The sequence below is a fragment of the Marmota monax genome, unplaced genomic scaffold (assembly GCF_021218885.2).
Source record: "Marmota monax isolate L192 unplaced genomic scaffold, Marmota_monax_Labrador192_F-V1.1 WCK01_AAM20220418_F8-fsc00035, whole genome shotgun sequence".
In the NCBI taxonomy this organism is placed as follows: domain Eukaryota; kingdom Metazoa; phylum Chordata; class Mammalia; order Rodentia; family Sciuridae; genus Marmota; species Marmota monax.
The window spans coordinates 2,276,729-2,288,782 of NW_026691961.1; positions in this window are offsets into that span (position 1 = coordinate 2,276,729).

Below are 12,054 nucleotides of genomic sequence, written 5' to 3' on the forward strand. Positions count from 1 at the left end.
TATCTTTGCCAGCCTCCCTTTCAGAGAAGGGAATGTCCTGTGGTTAAGTTCTGGCCAATGAGCTGTAGGTGGGAGTGGTTTAGTGCAGCTTCCAGAAACTCTTCTTCAAGGAGGGTCTGTTTTGACAGGCATGTCCTTAACATTCCCCATTCACCCCCAAACACACTTTCTTTATCTGGAATACAAGCATGAAGGCTAGAGCGGAGGTGGCCATTCTGTGCCCATGAGGGAGTCTTAGTGATAGAAGCCACATGTTAAAGAGAGCAGAACATCAAGTTAGGGGTTTGGAACATTGCTGACCTACACACTAGCCCTGGATCACCTACTTCTGCCTTTTATATCACACAAAACAAAAATAAACCCTTATTTTCAACAAGCCATTTTTGTTTGGATTTTCCCTTTGACACAGTCAACTCTATCCATAACAGATATGGCCACAAACAAATTAGTGGCATATCCAGGACTTAAAGCCAGGGACTCAAACTGAATGCCCTTTTCATTGTGCCAGGAGTAAGCTAATGCATAAGTCACAGTGGGCTTGGTTAAGAAGGGCCACCCTGGAGACGGTCCTGGCATACAGCTATTCTCTCCAGAAGAACAGCAGCACCTGGGAATCAGTTAGATTTGCACATCCCCCAGTTCCTTGAAGACCCACTGGACCAGAAACTGCAGATTGGGACCCAGCCATCTGTATTCTCACAAGCTTTCCAGATGATTCTATTGCACACTAAAGTATGAGAACTACTATGGTGATACCGTCAGGTTAAGGGATGCACAAACAAAGCAGATGATTTCTGCAGCTGGCTGAGGCTTCTGTGGTCTGCAGAGGGGACAGAAGTCTCCTCCGGGGCAGGAAGGAAGAAGGGGGCTTCCTTTAGTTCAAGAATACATGCATCCCCACCAGCAAAACAGACACGTTGTGGTTGCATTTTTATTTGCAAGCGATCAGAGTATGGGCTACAGATCAGCAGCATTGGCTTCACCCTGGAGTTTGTAGAAAATGCAGAATTTCAGGTCTCCCCCTCAGACCTACTCGGAATTGGCATTCGATACGATCCCCAGGTGGTTCACACCTGTATTAAACTTCGAAACCCCAATGGAGACTGTGCACAGGGACAGGGTGGTATAGGTGCCATTCCCTGAGAGCACCCGTCTGAGGTGCTCGGGGAGAAAATGCACCGGAAGGAAACGAGGATACGAAGCTGACGGAGGAGCTGCCACGTGGCACCTGTTGGCTGTCAATCCTCCCACCATCTGTCTTGCTCCATCTGATCTCCTCGTCTCCATCTTAGTGGTTACCAGAGAGGGTCCTGGGGTAGCTCTGCTTGGGTCCAACCTTACCACTTCCTGCTGTGTGTGTGATCTTTGAGTCTGAGCCTTGGCACTGGCTTCATGGTGTTGTCATGGAGACGAAAGGCGTTAACGCCCCTCAAACACCCAGCCCCGGGCTTCCCAGTGGGGGATCCTTATAGGCAGCACCCGAGGAGTTTATCAAAAGTACCAATGACTGGGCCACCCCCAGGCCAATGAAACGACAATCCCCAGGGATGCAGAGCAAAACAAGAACCTCTGTGGCTCTTCCTACCTAGCAGCCACGACGGAGCTGCAGACCTGGAGCCGTGGCGGGCGCCCAGCGAACGCTCGGCCAGGGCTGGGTATTGCTATGCACGCTGTGTGCCCTTCCGCGCATGCACCAGCCGGCCTCTGCCCAGTTCTATCCTTCGCCTTAAATGACCTGCCCTCCCTGATGGCCTGACAAACAGCTCCTCCTCCAGGATTCCGCAAAGGGCTGCCACCTTCACGAAATCCTTCCTGATCCCTCCAAACAGAATGGACTGCTTCCTCCGCTGGGCTCCAGTATAATTAAGCTGATAATGAAAATAATGACTTTACCCTCTGACGGATTATCTAACCTATCCCGAGCAGCATGCTGGGTTGTGTAGATATTTTCAGTTATTTATTTATTTATTTATTTATTGTACCACAAGGTTGGATGCATTGAGGACATAGGGTTCATAAAGGTGCAATGGCAGCCAGTCTGTTGTGGCGCACGCCTGTAATCCCAGGGAGGCTGAGGCAGGAGGATTGCAAGCTGGTAGGACACCCTCAGCAAATTAGCAAGGCCCTAAGCAACTTAGCAAGATTTGGTTTTGAAATAAAAAGTATAAAGAGCTGGAGATATGGCTCAGTGGTTAAATGCCCATGGGGTCAATTTCTGGTACCAAAAAAAAAAAAATCAGTGACATGCCTAAGATCACCCAGGTGGAATATTGGGAAGTGATATTTGCACCCAGATTTAATTCCTCCAGAGCCCGCATCCTTCCCACTGTCCCACACTGTCCTCACCCTCTGCCTGCCTGTCTCGTCTCCTTCTGTAGCACATTATGATTTTCAAGAGCAAAGACTGCACATAATTTATCATTGTATTTCTAACACCTGGGACATATTAGATACAGGATAATGACTTAATTAATCCGCTATGAAGATGGAGTGTGATACGCAGACACCACCGAGCTTGTGCCAGGCCATCTGCTCACCACTCTCTGGATACTGGGGCAAGAAAGTAGACCACTGACCTGAGAACCCTGCCGTGGGGTCACAGATCGCCCCCAGGACCCCCACACTGGCGACCTCTGGCAAGTCACGGAACTTCTCTTCACTGTCAATGGGGACAAGACGTGGCCATGTTACAGGACTGAGTTACACACATAAGACACCCACTCTGTGCCTGGTACACAGCAAGGGCTTACTTCATGTGGGCTGCTGGCAGCACCTCGTGCCGACCTCACAGTAGCCCAGGGGTCGTGGAGACTGTGCTGTGCTGTCGCTCCCTGTCTCCGCAGAGGAACCGAGTCTCAGAGGTGGCCACTTGTCAGAAGACACACGGCTCCTCAGCTCCAGAGAGGAGACCCAAGTCGGGTCCGTCTGGCCCCAGGGTCAGAGCTCCTGCCTCTCCAGGTCTCTCGATCAGACAGAGGGGTTCAGGGACCCTTCCCCTCCACCAGGGGCGGCTCTGGCCTGAGGAGCAGGGAATAGACGCACTTGCTGGAAGGAAGAGGCCGCCTCAGGCGTCCGGGCTGAGTCCACCCTCTCCAGTCCCCTGTGGCTCCCTGGTCCCCGGGAGAGATGGGGCTGGCTGCTGCCACACAGGCTTGAGACTCCAGGGCTCGGAGGGATGACGACCACAGAGTGCAGGAAGAACTGGTCACGCACAGGGAAGGAGAGGGGACACGAAGAGGAGGGGCCCAGGTGGGAGACAGGAGGCAGGAGAGGGGGTGGTGACAACCAAGGATGAAGGCCAGGAACGGAGGAAAGGTGTCTAGGACCGTGGGGGGCAGGGGACCAGGGGCTAAAGATGGCCTGATCTCTCCCCAAGTGGAAGAGCGGTTGCCATGACAACGCAGAGCCAGATCGATGCTTGGCGTGGACAGAGGCTCAGTCACTGCCAACCGGGCCCCTCCCCTCCCTTGAAGGGGGAGGGTGAGAGTGATTGTGGGGGAGGGTGGAGATCACCCCTGGCTCCCCAGAGGCCCTGGACTATCCCCTGGAGTGTCCCAGGCTGCAGTGTCCCCCATCCTGCCCAAGAGTGGGCCCTGGTGGGGAGAAAATCGGCTCCTCTTGCTCCTCCAGGGCCTTCAGCTTAGGAGAGATGAGATGAGGGAGGGCAGGATCCCCTGAAAGCTGGGGACCCCCTGGCTGTTGTCCCTAAGGTTCAAGGGTGCAGGAACCCAGTGTCACCTCCCTCCCTCCGTCAGGCAAAGACAGCCCCAAAGGGGATCGCGAGGCCCAGGTCAGATTCCGGTCAAGGCCTCCTCTCTGTGGAACCCGCTGAGGTAAGAGATTTCCTCTGAGGCCCTCCCAGCCAGAAGGCGGTCATTCCCACTTCTGATCCTTAGAGGGCCAGGCCACTCTTGGGCCTGACCCCAGGGGCCAGAGAGTACCCGCCTGCCTCAATATGTCTCCCCACAAGCCAGTCAGAGGGTCCAAAATTCCACTCAGGGGTCCTTTCGTTGAACTTCCTGTAAAAACTCAACTCCCCGATGGCAGGCCATGTGTTGACACCTTACCAAGTGGCAGGCCCAAGCTTCTGGAGGCCACAGACCTGAGGTCCAATGTGGGTCCTCCATTGAGTATATCGTTAATCCTGGCAAGTTGTGGGACTTCTCTGAGCCTTTGTTTCCTCCTCTGAAAAGCAGGGTCTGGAAGAATTTTAATACACTGGAGTAGTGAGGCCATTAAATGAGGTTATAAAAAATAAAAAATCTATTTAAAAGCAGAAGTCATTATGGAAAGCGATGGGTCACACCCGAGGGAGCTGACATTAGCCCTGGCAGGGAAGGAGTTTGTGAGCTCTGGAGTTTGTGGACTCTCTACCAGCATCATCTATTGTGGGCTCCTCATATCACCCCCATTTTTCAGATGGAGAAACTAAATCTTGGCCAGGTGAAGTACTCTTCTCGTTAGGGCGTCCTGAACACCAGGAACCTGGTTGGAATTTGAACTCAGGTCTCTTGCCTCTGAAGTCCTCACTGAAGTAAGCAGCTTCCCGAAGTCAGGAGGGCTGGGTGTGGGGCTGGGCACCCTGGCATGAAGACCAGAGCATCTGCCCTGGAGGAAGCGGGCAGCAGGTGGGTGGGTGAGAGACTGAAGATCCTTTTCCCCATCTCCCCAGGGAAGTACCAGAAGAATTTCTGAGTGAGCCCAAGTTCAAGGGGACGGGTGCGTGGGGCTGGGGTGTGGATAGATGGCAGCAGTTTGGCATGGATTTTGGCTAAGGAAGGAAGGGAAGGGAGGAATGGTGAGCCAGACATCCCGGGCCCCAGGACTTTTCCAAAGTTTGCACCGGGGCGCAGAGGGGAGGCAGGAGGGCAGCATCTCAGAGCAAAGCAAGAGGTTGACATAGAGACCAGGACTTCTGCAGCAGGGAGGAGGGAGCACTCCTCCGTTTGAAAGGGAAGAGCTGTGCAGAAGGACGCACAGGTGCCCCCAGAGCACCCAGGAGGCTTCCAGAGACTCAAAGCTGCCAAAGGCCTGGCCTCACCTCAGGAGCCTCCACCCCGGAGCAACGCAGCGTGTAGGAGGCTGTGGGTGGGAGCTGGCCCTACAGGGAAGGAGACCGGCCTGGGGAAGAGGCTGGCATCGAGGAGAAGGCAGGGTGCCTCCTTCTGCCGCCCGCCCTGCCGTCTTCCAAAGCAGGGAGTTTTGCTCAAACTCTGAAAGTGGATCAATGCGCCTGCGCACGGGGGATCTTGCACTTTAGGGCGCTCCTTGGATCTGCTGCTGGTCCCGCCCCCTTGAGAGCTGTTCAACCTCCCGGATCAGTGTCTCCCTCTGAAAAACAGGCAGAGGGGACATCTTCCCTGGAGCGTGGTGGCAGGGATTAAACAAGATGACATGTGAATGGTAACATAAAATGACTTCTGTCCTACAACTGTGACATGTGAAAGGGCTTTCGTGGGCTCTCCTGGAACCTTAGTGACCTCAGAGCGGGGGGGGGGGGGGGGGGCCTGAGGCCCCCAAGGAGGCCACCGTCACTGAGGTTGGGAGAGGCTGGGCAAGGTGAGGGAGGTGGACACGGTGTCCTGTGAGGGCAGAGGATGTCCTTCCCACAGGTCAAGGTGACATCAGTCCCATTCTACAGATGAAGGTACTGAGGCTCGGAGAAAAGTTGTGACCTAAGTTCATCTGATCACCAGGTGCCACCAAGTGGCGGGAGCAGGACGCAAGTGCAGATGTGTCTGCTTTCCAAACCCTGCCTTCCAGATTCAGCCCCCAGAGGGAAGCCACTGAGGGCAGGCAGCCCTGGGTGCTGGTTCCACCATTACTAACTTAGGCAAGGACTTCACCTCTCTGAGACTCAGTTTCCTTCTCTGTAAAGTAAGGATTAGATAAGCTGCCATCTAGATAATCTGTCATGTTAGCAATGTCAGGTTCAGGAGGATGTGTTGGGAACATGATCTCCTGAGAGCTGAGGTCCCGGAAGTCCTGGTCTTGCCCCTGCCTCACCTGGCTGTGTGACCCTGGGCAAGTCACAGCCTCTCTGAGCTTTAGAGCATTAGAATTCCCAGGGGATCTTTAACCATCTGTGTGACTCAGCTTCCCTCCTGGAGACTGGATCAGTTGGTCTGGCAGGAGGCCCGCCCACCTGAGCTCTCTCCAGCCCCTCAGGGGCACGAAATATATAACCAGATTTGAGATGGACAGCAGTGTTTCTCCAAGTGTGGCCCCTGCAGCAGCAGCAGCAGCCTCGCCCCTGTCAACCTCCAGAATCAGAAATTGTGGGGTTGGACCAAGAAATCTGTTTTTAATAAGCCCCCCTAAATCTGATGTGCACTCAAGTTCGAGGGACCCTGGGCTACTGGATTCAGTCCTAAGGTCCTAGTCATGTGCATCAGAGGAGGAAGATGAGGAGATTATATAAGGGCAAGAGGGACCACTGGGGACATTGGGAAAACGGAGTGGGGGCTGGGGGGAGAGGCTCCAAGAATGAAGAGCCGGCCTCAGACTCTCCCTGGGCATGTTGACACTGCAGTTCATGAAATCTCAAAAATGTATAAGGTCTAAAAAAAACAAAAAGATCTCCAAGGACATGCTTCTCAAAATGGGGCGTGTGGCGGGAGGGGTGGGAGCACAGAACGAGGGTGGTGCATCTTCCTGGAAAGTCGATTTACCAGAAGATGTTTTAGGGAGAAAAAAAGTTGAATTATTTCACCAATGAGTAATAGAAAACATGACAGATTAAAGCGCAGGGATCTACTGTGACAGGAATAGCACCTGCTCACGGGCTTCTGGATAAAGAAAAGCCTCAGAGTCCTCTCATACCTACAGCTGGGAGGTTGAGGCTGGAGCTACAGAGCCCAGGGTGGCCAGTTCCCCTTCCTACCCTGTGGCTGACCTTGGTGGGATATGGGAACCACAAAGGATAAATTAATGGATGGAGTCATCAATTGGCTGATTGCATGAACAAATGGTGGAGTCGAGTCCTTGTGCCAAACACTAGGCCAGACATCAAGGATTTGCCAGGAACAGAAACAGGCAGAGTTTCTGCCCTGAAAAAAACTTATGGTGTAATGTGGGGGTGAGGGGGATGGGAACGAGGTGGGGGGCGGGGAAGGCAGATCAGACATCAATCCAGTCTTCACACAAATGGATGGATCATGGCAAGCTGTGACAGTGTTCTGATCAACAAGAAATAAAATAAAATAAGGTGAAGAGAGATCTGGGAGCGGGGGGCAGGGACCAGACCTGCACTGAGGGCAGGCAAGGCTACCCGAGAACGTGCCCTTTGAACTCTGACCTGGATACACAGGTGAGAAGCACCCGACCTGTGCCTGCTGTACCTGCGCTTCTCAGCCAGAGTGGATGTCCCCTTCTCCAGAATCAGTGTAACCCTGGCCCTTCCCAAGGGTCCACATCAATCCAGTCCCCTCCAGGAATCCGGGACCCTGGGCTTCTCCATCCTTTGAATTTCCAAGGCTCATCTCCCAGCACCTACTGGTATAGCCAGCGCCTGGTTTCTGGCATTTGGGTTCCTCCTGTGTGATGCTTTTCATTACCAGGTAGCACCTACACCAGAGTGGCCTTAATTAGGTCCTTCCATTTTAATTAGAAAAAAATATATATTTTAAAGGAAAGTTTTATTCAGCATCTTTGTAGGTAAAGCCAAAAATAAATAATGCCATAAACATGTCATAAATAAAAGGTAAATATTAAAATGAGTGCCTCTGCCTTTGCTATAAAGGAGACCAGCCAGAATCAGAGGGGACAAAGGGCCTAAGCCCCAAGGGACATTATCATCATGACAGCTCAGAAAGGTGGAAGGAAATACAAAAGGGGAAAATGTTCCTACTTTGTGATTGGCTACTTGTCCACCTAGCTTGGAAATGACTTTAAATGCCAGGTCTGGTGGCGGACGCCTGTAATTCCAGTGACTCAGGAGGCTGAGGCTCAAGGATCAAGTTTGAGGGCAGCCTCAATAACTTAGCAAGACCATGTCTCAAAATAAAAAAGAAAAAGGTCTGGGGAGGTGGCTCAGCGGTAGAGCACCCCTGGGTTCAATGCCCTGGACCAAACAAGGAACAACATCAACAAAAAAAGGGAGAGACTTGAAGTCCCACAGTGGCACACAGCATCTCCCCTACTCCACAGCACCTGCAGCAGGTGTTCAAACATTTCTTTTTCAAGAGGAAGGATTTTTGACCTGCCATGGCCCCTGAGGGCTGCAATCTGTTGAGTCCGTAACCTCTTCTGTGAACCGGGCTTCACCTGTGTTAGTTCTTTGAATCTTTCCCACCACAACCCCGGGGACAGAGGTAGCATTTCAGTTCTACAGAAGAAGAAACGGAGGGTCCGACAGGAAAGAAAGAGGTGGTGAGGCCAGTCCAGGAAGGAAGAGGCTGGTGGAGCCTAGAGCCCAGGTCTGGCACTGAAGTGCTCATGGCCAAGAGCTCATGGTCACCGTGACCAGCTAACAGGCCGTTGGGACACCAGGGGACATTCAGAGCTGAATGGTTTATTCTGATGAATGGTGCTCACTTTTGCAGAGGACGCGCACCCCAGAGGATTCTTCTGAAAAGAAACTGAAGACACAGATGTAAAAAAAGGAAGAAAGAGAGGATGCCAAGCCCCGTGGACCACCCACCAGCCCAGCGAGTCTATTACGCAGCTCTGCTGGCTCCACGTGGCTCTCAGACACCCAGTTTACGTGGATTGCCGTGACGCAGTCCACCATATATATTGACTGTATTCCTGTTAGTAATAAAGAATCGGATTTTATTATTTTTTTTTAAAAAAAGATACTTTTTAGTTGTCAATGAACCTTTAATTTATTTACTTACTTATACGTGGTGCTGAGGATCTAACCCAGTGCCTCCCTCATGCTAGGCAAGGGCTCTACCACTGAGCCCCAGCCCCAGCCCTGGACTTTATTTTTAATGCATTTACATTGTTGAAAAATGCAAAAGCTACAAAAGGGTATACAGACACTCTCTGCACTTAGGGTGGCTCAACTTATGACATTTTGCCTTTACAATGGCATCAGAACAGTTCACGTTCCCTAGAAATTATTCTTCAAATCTTGGATTTCGTTCTTGTCCCCAGGCTGGTGACATGCATTATCTTGCTGTCTGCTGACAGGGGGCAGCAGCAGCAGCGAGTCACAGCTCCCGGTCAATCACACAGTCACGGAGCAAACAACTGAGACACGGTGGCATGCTGTGCTGTTAAGCTGGGGTGTCTGGTCTGTTAGGTGCATTAAGTGCAATTCAACTTACAATATTTTCAAATTACAGTGGATTTGTCATGACCCAACCCCAGCGTGAGTAAAGCAAGAACTCTCCATCCACCCTGTCAATCAGCTCACCTTCCACACCTACTATGGATGTTTTGTGTGTCCTTCCAGAGAAAGGCTATGCGCGTGCGCACACTCACACACACACACACACACACACACACACTCGGGAGTTTATTAGATGTGATATTTGGCTAATTGCTTTTACAAGTTAACAACACACCTTGGAACTTGCTCTGGGGCAGAATGCTCAAAGCCTTCTTATTTTTAAAGGCTGCTCCGTACTCACCTGCCAGTTCTTCATCTAGTTCCCAATTGATGGACATTGAGATGGTTCCCAATAGTTTGATATTACAAATAATGCCACACAAATAAACTTCCAATTGTCATATGTCTGTCAACTACGTTGAAAAAAAAAATTCTCTCACCTGGAAATCACAGGTTCAATGGGCTAATTACGTGCTTTTCTAATTCATATGAAGATAGACAAAGCTGGTTGCTGTAGCACATTCCTATAATCCCAGTGGCTCGGGAGGCTGAGGCAGGAGGATTGAAAGTTCAAAATCAGCCTCAGCAATTTAGTGAGGCTCTGTGCAACTTCATGAGACCCTGTCTCTAAATAAAAATTAAAAACGGCTAGGGATGCAGCTCAGGGGTTACGTGCCCCTGGGTTCAATCCCTGACACCAATAAATAAATAAATAAATAAATACTCCATAACTACCTAAATGATGGTGCCTACCCCTACATACCACGTATCATCATTTTGCTTAGCTCCTGTACCATGCAGCCACTTTTTAAGGAAACACTGTCCTCCTGGATAGGTTCTAAACTCCCTAGACAGGTGTACTTCGGGGTCTTCCCTCTACCCCCCTCTCCAAGCTCATTTTGCAGAGGCCCTATATGTAGCCCTGTTATATGCTGTCTCAGGTTTACGCCAAGTTTGATCCTGCCCCAGTGACTTTGCGGGCTACTCTCCTGCAAGAGCATGTGCGCTTTCGACCTTGGACAGCTCCCTTCCCCCTTAAGTCACATCTACAGCTCTGCCCTCCAGGAAGCCCGTCCGCCTTTACCATCCAGAGGGCACCTTGAACACCCCATGCAGGCTTCTGCCCTGGCAATCAGCACATAAAGCTAGTGTGGCCAAGTGGCTAAGGGCAGTATCTGGAACCCAGGGACCTGGGTTCAAGTCCCAGTCCACTACTTCCTAGCTGCTTCATCTTGGGCAAGTTGCTTAATCTCTTGGGAACTCAATTTTCCCATCTGTGAAATGATCAAGAACCCTGACATCTACCTTGTAGTTACTAAGAATTAAAACGTGTCTAGCACAGTGCCCGGCATAGGGCACATGCTCAATAAAAACTCCTTACAGCCTTGACTTTTCAGATCCACTTTTTCCATGTGGTATTAGTGCTTTTAAGCTTCTTAACTCTTTATTTGAAAATCCTTCCAGGTGAATTCCAAAACACAGCTTCTTTCTGAGCACATCTCGCCTCATCCACTAACGCCAGCCTCGCACAAACCATCGTCTTCTCCCACCTGGACATCAGTACCCTAAGAGCACCACGTCCCCTTCCCAATTCCATTCCGTCTGTGCCCTCAGCACAGGGATTCTTCGAAGGAGGAGTCAGCCTGGCCTCGGTTCATTCTGCACCTCCAAGCGTTTCCCATCATTCTTTCTTTTTAAACAGCTTTATTGAGATAGAATCCACATGTCACCCAATTTGCATTTAAAGTGCGCGGCCCAGTGATTTTTAGTATGCTCACCCCGTACAACCTCCATCTTCATCAATTTCAGAACTGTCCTCACCAAGAAAGAGACTCCATAACCGTTAGGTGTCACTCCCGATTTCCTCCCTCCCTCCACCTGCTGTCTGTCCCAGGAAGTCACTTATTTACTTTCTGTCTCTATATTTTCTATTTTGGACCATTCTCCCCTCCTATCTAACTGTAATCACACGTCCTTGGCCAACATCTTCCCAGCTCTCTGCCCCCTAACCTCCCAAGTTCTTTCCCAACATCCTAAGACACAAAGTCCTTGCAGTAGCCTTCGATGCCCTCATGATCTGCCCCACGTCCTCCTCTTTTCTGCTTTTCCCCACCGTGTGTCATCCTGGTTTCCAGGCTCACTCACTCAGGGACCTGGGTTCAAATCACATCAGCCCTGCACTGTCAGGTCGATGAAGGTGACTTAGGAACAAAGCACCAAGCTACCCACCGGCATGCAGGCAAGCCCAAGAACCACCAATCAGGCACCATGGAACCACCTGTCCATCAGCGGGGTCTCCTGGCCAATCCTGGATCTTAGCCAGCTACCACCCCCCGACCAACCCCAGTAGGACAAGGGACTCTAACAACCCCTTTTCCTGTCCCAAGCCCTCCCTGCATGCCCTAACCGCAATAAAAATTCCAGTCCGATGGAGATGGAGCTGCGCATGCTTCTCGTCAGACCCTCTTCTTACCCGCTCTGTGGGTCTGAGGGTTCCGTTCCGCTGGGAGTGAAATCTCCATAAAGCCTCCTTCGGCAGCCTTCTTAAATCTGCCTCCTTTTGGTCGGTCGCCTTGCCTGATCTCACATGCATGGGCCTCTTTCCTCAGTGCTATTGGGTAGCGTTCCTTTTGTATGAACGTGTCACATTTTGCTTATCCATCTGCAAGTTGACGGGTGTTTATTTTGTCTCCACTTTGGGGTTATTAGGAAGAATGTTGTCATGATCTTCATGCACAAGTTTTGGTGTGAGCCTATGTGCTCAGATCTCTGGGGTA